Below are 16,306 nucleotides of genomic sequence, written 5' to 3' on the forward strand. Positions count from 1 at the left end.
TTGACGAGTAGGACCGGGTTAGTAGGAGAGGGACTCGGCGAGTCTGTGCCATGACTCGGCGAGTCCAGTCAATTGGAAGTTGACTTTGACCAGGGAGTTGACCTTGGACCAGGCGTGGGTCGGTCATTGACCTAAGGGTATTTATGAGTGTCTAATCTATGTTCACGATTTATAGCCGGAGGATTACCGGTTCAGCAGTCAGGCGCTTAGCAAGCAGACTTTCAGCAGCTACTTTCGAGGTGAGTTACCTTCCAGTAGAGGTGGGTCTACGGCCACAATGTCGGCGCACAATTAGGAGTTGTATGATTTGATGGTTGTCTCTGTGATATCCATCTATGTTTGCTACTACCTTCTATATGTTTATTTGCTAGTATGACATGATATTATATGCTAGTGTCAGTAGGGGACACAGTCCCTAGATTACCGGTCGATGGGGCCGAAGGGGCAGTCATGCCCAGCCATGCTAGATAGATTATGTTATATGTGATATGTGGTAGTAGTAGGGGGTGAAATAGTCCCCAGTACCCGGTCTAGAGGACCGAAGGGGAGACCAGCACCCAGATTGCTAGTCGGTGTCTGGTCTAGAGGGCCGAAGGGGAGGCTAGCACCCAGATATGCTAGTCAGTATCCGGTCGAGAGGACCGAAGGGGTAGGTCGGGCACCCAGATATGCCTAAAAATATATGTATGTTATGTGGTTATATGGTATGTGGTACAGTGGGGGAAACTCACTAAGCTTCTTGCTTACGGTTTTCAGTTGTTGTTTCAGGTACCTTTTCAGTTGTTGTTTCAGTTGTTTCAGTTGTTGTTTGAGTCTAACCGCTGTAGGGACGAGTATAGTACTTGAAGGATTATTTGAGCCTCATCGCATGTGATTGTATTCAGGTAATGGCTAATTGGCGTTACAAGGAAGCCTTCAGCAGCTGAGGACCGGTTTGGGTGGAGTCAGAGATTTTCCCTAGGGCAAGCCTAGAATGGGAATAGCAGTGATTAGCAGTAGTGAAAGGGATCTGGTGGAGTCGAGCCAGTCCTTGAAGAAGGTGCGGATAGATGTGGAAGGTAGTATGGGCCCGTACTACTGAAAGCAGAGGATCCATACCCGAACTAAGGAAGGCCGAGACAAGACTGGGGAACTTGAATTAGGTGTGATCCCTTTAGAGGTATCAGTATCGCTAATGGTTGCCTGTATGTATTGCAGAATGGTGGTGCTATGTCAGAGGCCAGCGGTTGGCAGTTCTGGAGAGGGATCGGGTTCGGGATCAAGATCCGAGCCAGTAGATTAGAGGCTACGCGAGTTCATCGCGTCAGAGATCACCAGGGGCATCCTTGAGTCGACCCCCATCATTTTCGGGTCGATCAAGGAAGGGATAGTTGAGCTGATGGAGGACCGCCTCAGGGCGTTCAGAAGTGACATGGCATCTGGCCAGTCAGGATCTCGCACACTGTCCTTCAAGGACTTCAGGGGCAGTGGTGCGCCGGATTTCCATGGGGCGAAGGACCCCATTGCTGCCAGGCGGTGGATTGCAGACATCGAGTCTGCACAGTTGACTAGCTTCTGCTCCGAGGGGTCGAAGGTGAGTTTGCAGCGGGATGTTTACGAGACCGAGCTAGATATTGGTGGGAGTCTGTCAGTGACGCATTGGGAGCCTCGGTTGTCGAGGCTATGACCTGGTCGGACTTTGTGACTAGATTCAGGGCAGAGTTTGTGTCGGCTGTCGAGCTTCAGCAGCTGGCCAGGGAGTTCTTAGATATGAGGCAGGTGACGGAGACTGTGGCGGAGATCCCCGCCATGTTCTGGGAGAGGGTGTTGTTGGTGCCCCAGTACGCGGGTGATGACGATATGAGGAGGACCCGCTATCATGACCTGCTACAGGCTGATAATCAGGAGCATGTCAGTTTTTCAAATTGCCCTACCCTGGACTCTGTGATTTCCAGGGAAAGGGAGAGGGAGATAGATCTGGAGCACATCCGGAAGAGGAAGGCAGAGGATGGACATGTTACGGGGGCTTCGGGGAAGAAGCCCAAGGGACCAGATGTGTGACAACCCGAAATTTCCATTCTGAACAAACCATATCAACCCAATAAAAGTTAGAACAGTTTCAGTAAAATTCCAAACTTTGGGTATAAGTTTGAGTATTTGAGGATTAGCACTTAAGGAGATATCAGGAGAGTGGATAAACTAGGGTTTTGTGCAACACTGTTATTCCAATACTCTAGGATATTAGAGTTCATTCCGGGAATAAAATATTTTCTACCAAAAATATCAGGACTATATATAGAAATCTGAACCATATTCTTTTATTAGTTACATTTCCAACTAGAGAAAAGTCAAATTCTCTCTCACGGATCTTCGGGTTTTTATCCCAAATCGTGATTACTTCTTTCTAGTTGTATTATATAGCTTAGATTGTGTTTAGAAACATCAAAATCATGCCAAAACACCAAGATCTGTGAGTTTACCGCCCTAGAACACTTGGAGAGTAAACTCCTTTTTAAGGGCCAAAAGAGTGCCCAATGTCCCTCAAAGCCTTGGAACTCAAACTAGAAGCCACCAATACATGTTTATACCACCAAATCAATTAGAAACAAAGGGTGAAAGTGAGTTCACGGCCAAGGAAGTTCTTGGGCCGTGAACTCCATGTTTAGGTGCCAAAATGCCTTAAAAACCTTACTTAAGCCAAGAGACTAATTTAGACATGTACCCTAAAGTGTTTATAGCCTAGAAAACGTAAGGAATCACAAGGATAAAGGAGTTTACGGCCAACACAAGTTCTTGGGCCGAAAACCCCTATAAATGGGACAAATGACACCCTAACTCCTTCCTTATGCCAAGAACCCAACATAGATCGTACCCTTGAAGTGTTAAGGACCTTAAGCATCCAAGAAACCATGTTCCCATAGAATTTACGGCCATAAGCTCATAAGGATTGGTCCTTAGGCCGTAAACTCTATAAAGGGGTGATATTGTGCCCCTAATGTTTCCACATGGCTAGAACTTATCATAGAACAAAACACCAATGAGTTAGGAACCTCAAAACATCAAATGGTACTCCTTACCATGAGTTTACGGCCGTAAACTCATGGGGGAGTGGTCCCAAGGCCGTGAACTCCTAAATGGAGTTAAAAAAAAAAAGCCCAAACACATGTTTAAGCCTAGAAGCACTTCACCACTTAAGATGTAATAATTTTAAGCTTCATTTAGGGACCCTATAGAGAGTTTACAGCCAGGAGTTTACTCCCCTGGGCCATAAACTCCAACACATATGGTCTTTTGAACATAAACTCCCATAAGAGGTCTTGCACTCCTTTGTTGCAACCCATTAGCCTCCTAGCACTTGACCAAAAGTGTTTTCCTCGCATTAGGATGTTTATACATGTTTAATTAGTGTTATAATCACTAATTGTTTATATACATATGTCTTCATATGTAATTAGGACCATTGTGTGTGTCTAAAGTCTTCACTTGACACCTAGCAGTCCTACCTCTTCGGTTCATCCGTATCATCCACAAAACGTGAGTTCATACCCCTTAATCAAAGTTTTAACTATTTTTAAATGTTTTATGGGGGGATACAAGTAGAATCATGCTAGTTACTATATCAATCACATGTGATTAGTAAGCAACATTCAAATGATTGGCTACTCATTAGCCGTTTTACCAAACAGTATACTTCAAATGTTTTTCATAAACACTTTACGTGTTTAAAACTCCTTATTACACTGTACATTTTGCTCCGTATGTTTCATTTCAAACTCATTTACAATTTTGTTTCAAACAAATGTTCTTTATACTAAACTGTTTTATCAAACCCATGCCTTCAAACCGTTTTCTAGATTGACAACAAGCCAATCTTTTCTTAGATAATAATTATGTTCAAAGGTTTTACAAAACTTATTTTATGCTTTTATATTATAAATTGCATGCCTATATATGTATATTTATATAAGGAATGTTTAAAGGACTTAGGAAGGCTATCACCCTATTTCCTTTTCACGCTTGAGATGTGGTCTGGTGGGTTATCGGGTACCCGTCCGAAGGTCGTTTAAATATTAATTATATATCATGTGTACATATATAGTCATAAAGATTCTTCCAGTTCATTCAATACCCTTGGGTAGCAAGGGTATACATCCATGTCCATACGTACCAGTTAGATTACTAGTAAACTACCATAGGGGTAGTTTAGGAAGATACTAGAACTATTACTAGAACGCGATATCATACAATGAGTCAGTTCATTCATGAGTCAATACTTGCTAGATAGAGAGAGAACATACATTACAGCTATTACACACATTACATTCCTATAAATGCTAGAAAGAGAGAACATACATTATAGCTAGCACAGGCAGAACATTTCAATACATACAGGCTAAACAAGAGAAAGATTACACTTTCAGTTAGCACATTCATTACATATACATTTATGCAGTTATGTGAACCATTGGGCGGGTCATGGCACTTCCTGCCATGACCGCTCTTGTATCCCGAATCTCCTTAATTGGGGAGCGTATGAGTTTGCGTATAGATCTATACTGGATTGACTATCCTACACCATGCTGCTCACTACAGTGGGACTTGCAAGTCTACGGGTGCCAAATGTCATTTCTTACGGCGTCTTACATCTTCGTTTTACTAGAGTTGGTAGCAGGATACAGGTCGATCACATGTTACTTTAAATTACAATAGATTTAAGGTAGTTAGTACGATTGTAGTTATTTGATAATACACCATAGTACTATTTCATTTTCCCATTACATTCACTTCGTGAACCTTCATACGATGCACGGTAATGTAGAAACTATATTTTTGGTTAATGATAGTCAGATTTGGGAAAATACACACTCTTACAAGAGACACACACAGACACTAGATGCCTTGGTAGAAGGTTGCATATAGATCAGTTAAGTCTTGGTAGAAGACTCCCTGTTATAATAGTAGGAATCATAGGGATTTCTAGAGTTTTTCAAACGTTTACAGTTGTTTTACATACATTTTCAATACTTACAATTCATATACATACAAATTCTTACATACAAATTAAGACACTAAAATACTTATGATCTCACCAGCTTCAAAGCTGATACTCGCTTTCAAAATTACTTGTATCCTCAGGTCATCAATAGACAGGTACCGATGCAAGGTTTAGAGAAGATGGAGCTCGTTCAAGACTCATCTTTCATTTTGATTTACTTTAGTGTCTATTATAATTTGACAGAACACACTTGTATAATAATTATATTATTAATGCAATGGATGATGTTGTTGCTTGTTTACTACTTTTCATTGTTTTGATATTGTACATGACGTCCTCCGCCCCAGAACGTTTCCACCGTTCTTGGTTTTGGGGTGTGACAGATTGGTATCAGAGCATTGTTTATAGTGAATTAATTATATCAACCCGTAAAAGATATACTAACTATAAATACAATGGGATTAAAAATACTCTGACCAAGAGTTTATAGTTTAAATAATAAAATATTTAAGTAAGTATACGTGCTGCATTCATACTAAAATCAGTATCACTAGGACAGTACAAAAGAATTACGATTGTTGGGCAACACAGGTGGGCTTAGAGACATATGGTCAAAACTGGGAAGATATAGCCTAATCGCCTATATTATCCGAGGGTTGACTAGCATGTGCCTTAGTTTAATTGTGTGGTTGCAACAAGTCTAAAATCTTACCAACCCTACCACACTGAGAACAATAGAACATAACATTAAACTTAAAATATTGTAGGAGTATTTGGTGTTACTATAAGTACTTTATACTTGAGAACTAAAACGGAATCTTCATTACTAAGTTGATAGTTGCTAAGTGGATACACAAAGGCTATATGTAATTAGGATATTATAGACTTAGAATCTGTGAAAATTTTACTTTACCCCTATTCTGTGTGAATTTGGAGTTAAGATCACTTATTCGAAGGCCTATCCTGTTTCGATTACATATAACTGGTATGCACTTCACAAATAGCGATGTAACTAATGAAGATTTTCTAAAGAATTATCTAGATAGTTTGTCTACTAATTATTCTCTTACCCTAATTCTCGTGTAGATAACATGCCTGGACTCCATCCCCACGGCAACCAGTACCCCCCAAATGAGGTCATTGTTGGATGGTTTGGAGAAGAACCAGAGAATGATCATCCTATCCCTTTGAATGATCACCATGATGAAGACCTTTCGGACGATGCTAACTCCGAACCAGAGATTGAGATCCTTCCCCAAGCAACTCCCTTTCCAATTCCTAACCCTCATCCGGCTTTTCATGGCCCGACGCCTGAGTGGGTGGAATGCTTGGAAACATGGAGCCAAGGACAAGATCAGCCCATGCCATTTAATGGGGACCAAAGATTTTATGACCTAAGCAATGGGGGCTCAGTAGACAGAACCTTGCCAATCTTGGTCCGCAGAGTGGCCCGAAATGAAATTCGAGGCAGGACAGCCCTACATCAGATTACCGAAGTTGTCGCCGATACGGGAATGCATACCCTCCGCACCATTCGTCTAGAAGACGCTCGCAAGAGATCTGAGAGAAACCATGAAACCCTGCTTCAAGCACTAGCTGAATCACGAGCCGAAGTCATAGAGCTCCGAGTACACCAGAGGGTGTACGAAAGACACTTACTTGACGTGGAACATCAATTGGCTGAACTGAGAGTTCACCAGAGGGATGACCGTCGCCAGTAGTAGACACTTTACTTTATTTTCCCTATTAAAAGGAATTGTTTTTCTGTCTATGCCCAATGTGGCATTTTCTATGAAATTACCTTGTACTGTAAGTACTTTTGGTTAGGTCTGTCACACCCCAAAACCGGAACGGCGGAAACGTTCTGGGGTGGATGACGTCATGTCAAGTATCACAACACATACATTATAATAATCAAAGTACAACAAAACATTGCATTAATAGTAATAGTTTTACATGGTTTACATTACATTACATCAAAGTAATACAAGTAATAGAATAAATACAGCGTGGAGCTAAGCTATCTTCATCAACAGCTCCTGGGATGTACCTGTCTAATGCTAACCTGATAATACAAGTTATTTGAAAAGCGAGTATCAGCATTTTTACAAATGCTGGTGAGTTCATAAGCATTTAGTGACGTTTTTATTCAAATAACTTTAATGAAAGTAGTAGTTTAAGAGGTTACAGTGTATTAGAGCCCCTTCCAGAAAATCCTATATTTTCTTATTTAAAAAGCAGCCTTCTACCAAGACTGGTCAGAGTTACGTGGTAAAAAGTAGTTTTCCCTTAATCGCTATCATATCAAAATACGAAATTTGATTATTAAAGAAAGCCAGAGAAGTCAGGGAAATACATAAGCCTCAGCAGTGAGGACTGCTAACTAAGGCAAAGGAATCATAGACTCCAGGAGAGTATCGAATGAACAACACGCCTGGTTCCGTCTAACAAATGGAGACACAGACCCCAGAAGGTACCAAATGAAAGGTACAACTGGTAAGGTCTAAAACAGTGAATATAGACCGCAGACAGTATCAAATGAAAGATACATCTTGCAAGGTCAAAACAGAGAATACAGACCGCAGACAGTATCAAATGAAAGATACATCTCACAAGGTCAAAACAGTGTGACTCTGAAATTGAGTTACCAGCATACAGTGTAAATTGCCGGTGAAATATCGTTACCTTAAGGCCAATGAATTATAAGGTAACCCGGGATACTCGTAACCGTACTGACTAGAGTTCCAGGCGCCCTACAAGCGTCTATAATGTGACATTTGTCACCCGTTGGCTTGGTAGGCCGGGACTGTAGCTAGCAGTCTGGGTGCGGGGGTGTCAATCCCGTATAGATCTATACACACAATGTCCGCTCTCCCTATAGGAGATTCTGGTTACCATCTAGACGACGGAGAAGACCGTGTCCTGAAGATGCATCCCAAATAGTGGGTAGAGACTTCCAAATAGTGGGTAGTGTGTTTCTAATGTAAGTGTAGACTAGAGGTAGAGACTCTTAACTGAACAGCCTAGATAATTCATGTATGTCCATACTCATATACATAATATATAACTAATGAATCAAACGACCTTCGGACGGCCATCCAATCCCACCAGACCACATCTCAACGAAGAAAAGGAAATAGGGCGGACGAGCCTTCCTAAGTCTTTCAATCATTACTTATATGTACCTATATAAGCAAAGACATACATCTAACTATGACAGTGTGTGTATCAAGTAGAAGTGATTCTTGTGAAGTAGGAGTGTCTAACAAGTGAAGTAGGAGCGGTCGCAAGTGAAGTAGGAGTGTCGAACAAGTATAAGCGTATCACGAAGTAGAGACGACAATAAGTGAAGTAAGAGCATCTATTAGGTATAAGCGACTACAGGTATAAGTGAAATAGAGGCAATAACAGGTATAAGCGTATCACGAAGAGAAAGCATTATCAAGTAGGAGTTTAAAATACATGAAAGCGAAGCAGTAGCAACTAACAAGTAAGAATATACGTCGTAAAAGGGAACTTTGAGGAAAAGCCTTTATACTCGGGGAAAAATCATAATTTGTATTCTTTTGTAAAATATGTTTGAAAACCTTTGGAAATCTTTCATAAACAAGTTTAAAATTAATTAGGATAAAACAATATAAGTAAGAGTTTTGAAACAAATGAAAACCTTTTAGAAAACCATTATAGTGTCCTACTCGGTAAAACAGTGTACAGTGTCGTAAAATCTTGTGCATGCGGGTTATCAATCACATGTGATTGATATAATAACTGGCATGTTTAACTTGTATTCCCCCCTATAAAACATGTAAACACATTTAAAAGGTTCATTCAGGGGTATGAACTCACCTGGTATAAGTAGGTCCGACGAAGGTGCCGTTTGGGCGTTCGGTGTCACGTAAGGACTCGAACACACTCAATGACCTATTTAACATATGATAACATATTTTCACATACAATTAGTATATTTAATTCTAATTAACACGTATACGCACTCAAAGGATCGGAAAACACTTTGGTTAAGTGTTTGGGGTGTCCCGGGTAGCGTGTAAAGGTGTGTATGGCTTTGGAATGGAGTTTACTATCCGAGAGTAAACTCCCAGCACCATGTTTACGGCCCAGGGACTACTCACCATGAGTTTACGGCCATAAACTCATGGTGAGGGGTTCTAGTGTGTTTTAAGGCTTCTAACTTGTTCATGGAATTATTCTAGGTCCAAACCTATATAGTATGAATGAGTTTAAGGTCTTAAAGCGCATCTTAATGGAGTTTACGGCCTAGGGACAACTCCTAAGGGAGTTTACGGCCGTAAACTCTTATTCCTTGAGTTTAGTGAAGTTTAAAGCCCCTAATACCTTCCTAGTAATTTATAATGAAGTATGAGGTCATTTGGGGGGTTTAAGACTACCTTTTTGGCATGTTTAGGGGTGTTTACGGCCTTGGTACATACCTGGGCCGTAAACTCCCTTTAATCCCCCAATTTCTTGTGTTTAAATGGTCTAAACCCAAAAGGATAAATCCCTAATTTATGTATTAAGTCCAAGGGTGTTTTAGGAGTGTGTTTGGGGCATTTTAACCACTTTAATAGGTGTTTACGGCCTTGGCATATGCCTGGGCTGTAAACTCCCTTTTATGCCTCAAAATGATTGTTTTAATTGATCAAACACTCCTAGGCTAAATCCCCAATTTATTTCCAAGCCTTTAGGGACATTTTGGGGTCTTTTTGGCCTCATTTAAGGTGTTTACGGCCTAAGGAGGAGCTTAGGCCGTAAACTCCATTCTAACAGCTTCTAAGTCCGATTTCTAAGTTATAAGCACAAATCAATATGTTTAGAACAAGCTAGGATAAGTGGACTTACGATTTGGAAGAGTTTGGTTACTTATTCGGGTCGAAAACGAGTCTAGAGAGAGAGTATAGAGAGAGAGGGTGGAAAAGCTCCAAATGGAGTTTACTCCCCTATATATATGGGTGGGAGTTAGAGCTCAGTGGAATTCTACCCAATACTGCCGTTATATGGGGATTTTGGTCGCACCCGATTTAGTGGTCGTAATAATAAAAACTAACTTTTTCCAATTAAATGGAAATGTGTGTTATGTGTTTTTATTTCCTTTTATCACGACTTAACGGCATATTAAATGTAAACAAATGGAATGTTTATTAAATTGATGACCTCTAATTAACGAAACTTTTATAAACTGGAATATTCCGTTAACGGTAACGGGGAAATGTAACGGAACAACTTGGGTTGTCACATCATCCCCCCGTTAGAGGGAATTTCATCCCGAAATTCAGGTCTAGGCAAGGAAGTAGGTATGAATGGCCAAGTAGAGGTATGAGAGTACTTCCTATACGGTTGTCCTCGCATTCCCAAGTGATCTCTGGTCTGTGTTTGTCATTCCAACAGACCCTCACGTACGGGATGCGGATTCCGTCTCGTGTAGCTAGTGGGTTCCAACTGGTGTATCTACAAGGTTAGGGTTCTCAATGGATTCTATCAAGATGAGTGAGGCACGAAGTGTTGTCGGGAAATCACCTATCAAGTCTAAGAAGTGGATCGATCGGGTGTGAAGCTTGTAGAATATCCGAAAGTAGTAGTGGTCTGACGAGGGTTGGACCAAATCTCTATGAGGATTCTCAGACGGTCCTAAGCTCTCGGAAGGGTAGAGCTTTTCAGTACTTAGAACATAGTGTACTTCTATGGCAAGATCATCACTGGCGTGATCGTCATTCCGAAGTTCCTAACGTTCTCTCCCGTACTGGTAGTGTAGTCCTTCAGGTTGGTTCTTAGAAAGCTCGGGTGGTCTTTGGTTTCGTGTTTCCTGTCAACTGGCTGATAGAGACTTTCTAGGTCATCGGATGGGTTGCGTATCTGCGGTTATCTGTCTGCTGTAGAGTGTCTATCTCAAGCTTGTGCAAAATGGACCTGCACTAACGATTCTTGAGACACGGAAACCCTGAGGGTCGGGGAGATAGGGTTTCACCAGACGAGCGTTGGACTATCTCAGGAGGTGGTTCTACTATCTCTGCATGAGATGGTATTCGTGGAACACCTAATAGTCCAATTAATCTCTAAGACCTTGGTTTATTCTAGTGCGGAAAGCGCGTGCTCCTGCATAACCCCTCGACTAACACCAAGGCTGGTGTCAAGTCTATAATCTTTTCGGGATCTGGGTCATGAGTCTTAACGCAACTACTTTCGCACTTTGATCAAGTATTCTTAGCTGCGGAGGTTATCCTATGGTTCTCGGTATCCTAGTGTTCACTTCGGAGAATGAAGTCTATCGTCTACAGGGCGACAACGATTTCCTCCATACGAGAGGGTGGAGGGTGATAGGCACTACCTGTCTATAACAGGGTGGGCAAAGTGACTAAGTAGTAAGAGCATCTACTGCAATTACTCTTCCGAAGGTTCTGAGTTTCCTCGGTCTAGGTCAATTCTAGTGAGTATAGGGTCTCATCACTCGGAACTTTACTAGCTTAACCCGCAGTGATTCTCTTGACTCTGGCTCCTATGTTATGGAATAGGGTGAAAGTGTTTTGCGAAGAGGTTCGTGGTAGAGCTCATACTTGGCTTAACTACCAATACTTGGTGTATGCAAGAAGTATACAATTGAGGTCGGCAGGATGTTCAGCTGTACAACTCCACCCCAAACCCACAACCCAACGAGGAACAGGGAGTAGGGAGGAAACACACACCTTAAATCTTTTTGATCTCAATTGTATACCACCTTTACGCATATACCTGGTTATGGTGGTCATTCCTTATGAGTTCTAATCTCTATGCTTACGAACCTGACGTGCGAGGTGTGAAGTGTCTTTTTGGGGAATTATGAAGTACGCTTCGGATGGTTATCATCTTCTGGAGTATCTACAGTGTCTTTCACTTCCGTTTCCATCTGACTACGAGGGGTCGGTCAACGGCGCGGGGTACCCTCTCTTGGGTACTTCGGAAGGTTTGAGATAAGAGGGACGATTGACGGATCGCATTAGGTTTGATTTATTTGTGTTAGGTTTAGGTTCGGGAGAACCTTTATTTGCCGACATGGCTATGGGGAAAGTTCTTTTTACACAGCACTAAGAATGTACACATGGTTGCACGTAGTCGAACCAGGATCAGTAGAGTCGTCGAAGTTGGCATACCTCGACATGATATAAAGTGAAGATCGATAGAGTCGTGCGCCGAACAGGCACACACGTTCTAGGCGTCTCAGGTTTCGTCCTATGTATCACTACCGCGGATACTTGGACCGATAGAGTCGACGCGGAACTATAGAGGGTCCTAAGTGTTTCCGAATAGAGTACCTTTTCATGAGTGGATTCTCACAAGGCATTTCTATAATCGCCTCACATATACTAGTCATGTATATTTAAGGTGGGGAGGACTGTTGACTGAGCGACCCCGCCCTAAATCCACAACCAAACGAAGAACAGGAAATGAGGCGGCATTCATTCACTCTAGGTTTGTCCATCTTAAATATACATGGTTGTAACGTATATGTTTAGCCATTATAGTTTTACCTGATGAATTTTTAAATTTTATAACAGTGCTGCGACTTTCGCCTTACTGGGAAGAATTTACATTTGAATTAGTCTTTTATTGTTTTTAGTTTAGTTACCCGAGATCGAGAGACGTACCAAAATCTAACGAGTTCCTTGATGCTTCTCTCTAAGCAGTAGAGTTAGGCTCCTCCTGTGTCTTTGTTGTTTCCTTCAGCTGGGCAATCCTTCTTGAAATGTCCCATTTCACCACATAGGTGACAAACGGGATTGGTCGCCGCATTAGTGATCGATGCAATACGCTCCACCGGAGTTCTGCATACACGAGCAGTATGCCCCTTCATGTTGCACCTAGCACATAAGAGTTCCCGGCAGGCACCATGATGATGGTAGCTGCACTTGCTGCAGTGGGGAAGGTCTCCTAGGTATGGTCTTCTAGGCGTAGGGATGGAAGGGTTGGCAGGGATATTGACTGTCTCAGCTCGTTGCCTTTCGGAAGGTCCTTGAGCCGAGGTACTTCCCTCCTCGATCTTGATCTTTCTCTTCAGTGGGTTTGAGTGAGGCTCTTGGGTGGCTAGGTATGAAAGTGTTGGTTGCTGTTGTCCATTGCTAGGATCGGAATTCCCGATAGGGATCTTAATAACATTGGCGTTGTTAGCATTCAGGTGAGCCATGACAGCTGCTACGGCTGCCAAGACTGCAGCTTGGAACGTAGCTTCATCGAATAAGAGAGCAGGTTTCGTGCTTGTGGATTGTTTACACTTCTTCGGTGGCATGGTTTTCCTACACGGAAAGGAATACAAGGTAATGAGAGACGATGGTTAACCCTGGACATTTCTTTCCCGAACGTATTAGGCATAAATTTTTCCCGTGCCTTGGGTACTGGTCGTCTGAGTGTCGACCTACATCCCTATGATGTAGTCCTGGTAATCGAAGTGGGTGTATGAGTATCGGAAAAAGGCCATAAGATGCGAGTCGTTCCTACTAAGTTACCTTTATACTGGGAAAGGTTTCACTCTCCGGCCTGGAGAGGATTAAGAACGGTTCGGAACGAAACTCCGGAAAGAGAGGCTCACAAGGGCAGATGGCTAAAATTCTCTCAATAGAGATGCGGGGATCTGCCCTAATCGTGTATCTGGCAACGGGAAACGACGATTTTTCCTAACACATAGCGTGAGTAGTGTAACCACTAACTCACTAAATTGTATTATTTTATGGGTGTATTAGCGTGACGAACACAAGGAAAAGACAATTCCCGGGTTCCATGTACTGGCTCCCTCGGTCTGCCTCGTATCTTTGACTGGAATCGGCGTTGGTTTCCTTCGGGTAGTTTCCTAGGGTTCTCTTCTCGTATGGACATATTGAATCTCTACTTTTCCTTGCTTCCGAATTCCGACTATGGGTGTCATCACCTCATAAAGGGCGACTGCGGATCTCGGAAGTTTAGGCGAATTTCTCACCGATGTCCCTAAAAAGACTTAGGCACTTGGTGAATTCAATAGTCTCGACCCAGTTCATTTATTTCCGAACAGGAAATCTTCTCAATGAACCTCTTTTGGGTCTGAATCAACTCTTCTGTCGAGCACTGAAGTGGTTAGGGTTGTCTACAGGGTTCGTGCGAGAATGGAAATGTCTAAACAATCCTAAAAGATTATTAACATTTCACTGGATGATCCATATCGAGTCCTGCTACGATTACACAGGGTATACAAATCATATATAGCTTAGATCCGATAGGCCTTCGAATATGTGATACTACTCTAGAACCACATCCCAACGAGGAAAAGGAAATAGAGCGAAACCACACATTCTTAGCCTATGGGATCCTTATTATATATAACCTTGGGAGTATACTCTCTGTAGTTGTAGGTATATCAATAAGGATCTTTTTAGTTCTTCACACAAAGTTATCTATGCATCCTAAAATATCCCTATGGTATTTTAATTCTTGTTTGATTCTTATCTTCTGAATATCATTCTGGGATTAGTGTGAATCTTTTACTGTTCCAAAATACTCCTATAGTATTTCAACTTTATGTTTGGCTCTAGCAATCCTAGTTGGTAAGTTTCAGACCTGTTGTACACCACTATCACTCCCCAGCACATGTTCATCGCATCTCGGATAAATGTAGTTGATCAGCTTACATTTATCCCAGCTTACGATTACATAACTACCCAGGTTTGACTGTAGTGCTCAACATCCGAAGACTTTTATTATTGTTCTTCTTGTGATACTTGTGTTCGAGTGTTTAGGTTTTGGATGCTCTTATACTTTGGTAAAATATGGCTATATTTTAAAGTATAATTCTTGGTCAGAGTGTTTTATCCCTTTGTATTTATAGTCTGTATATCTTTTATGAATGGATATACTTAGCTCACTATAAACAATGCTCTGATACCAATCTGTCACACCCCAAAACTGGAACGGCGGAAACGTTCTGGGGTGGATGACGTCATGTCAAGTATCACAACACATGCATTATAGTAATCAAAGTACAACAAAACATTGCATTAATAGTAATAGTTTTACATGGTTTACATTACATTACATCAAAGTAATACAAGTAATAGAATAAATACAGCGTGGAGCTAAGCTATCTTCATCAACAGCTCCTAGGATGTACCTGTCTAATGCTAACCTGATAATACAAGTTATTTGAAAAGCGAGTATCAGCATTTTTACAAATGCTGGTGAGTTCATAAGCATTTAGTGACGTTTTTATTCAAATAACTTTAATGAAAGTAGTAGTTTAAGAGGTTACAGTGTATTAGAGCCCCTTCCAGAAAATCCTATATTTTCTTATTTAAAAAGCAGCCTTCTACCAAGACTGGTCAGAGTTACGTGGTAAAAAGTAGTTTTCCCTTAATCGCTATCATATCAAAATACGAAATTTGATTATTAAAGAAAGCCAGAGAAGTCAGGGAAATACATAAGCCTCAGCAGTGAGGACTGCTGACTAAGGCAAAGGAATCATAGACTCCAGGAGAGTATCGAATGAACGACACGCCTGGTTCCGTCTAAAAAATGGAGACACAAACCCCAGAAGGTACCAAATGAAAGGTACAACTGGTAAGGTCTAAAACAGTGAATACAGACCGCAGACAGTATCAAATGAAAGATACATCTTGCAAGGTCAAAACAGAGAATACAGACCGCAGACAGTATCAAATGAAAGATACATCTCGCAAGGTCAAAACAGTGTGACTCTGAAATTGAGTTACCAGCATACAGTGTAAATTGCCGGTGAAATATCGTTACCTTAAGGCCAATGAATTATAAGGTAACCCGGGATACTCGTAACCATACTGACTAGAGTTCCAGGCGCCCTACAAGCGTCTATAATGTGACATTTGTCACCCGTTGCCTTGGTAGGCCGGGACTGTAGCTAGCATTCTGGGTGCGGGGGTGTCAATCCCGTATAGATCTATACACACAATGTCCGCTCTCCCTACTGGAGATTCTGGTTACCATCTAGACGACAGAGAAGGCCATGTCCTGAAGATGCATCCCAAATAGTGGGTAGAGACTTCCAACTAGTGGGTAGTGTGTAAGTGCTGAACTAGAGGTTGAGACTTCCAAATAGTGGGTAGTGTGTTTCTAATGTAAGTGTACACTAGAGGTAGAGACTCTTAACTGAACAGACTAGAGAATTCATGTATGTCCATACTCATATACATAATATATAACTAATGAATCAAACGACCTTCGGACGGCCATCCGATCCCACCAGACCACATCTCAACGAAGAAAAGGAAATAGGGTGGACGAGCCTTCCTAAGTCTTTCAATCATTACTTATATGTACCTATATAAGCAGAGACATACATCTAACTAC

Source organism: Lactuca serriola, chromosome 3, assembly GCF_051521515.1.
Source record: "Lactuca serriola cultivar US96UC23 chromosome 3, Lser_US96UC23_V15, whole genome shotgun sequence".
Taxonomy (NCBI): Eukaryota; Viridiplantae; Streptophyta; class Magnoliopsida; order Asterales; family Asteraceae; genus Lactuca; species Lactuca serriola.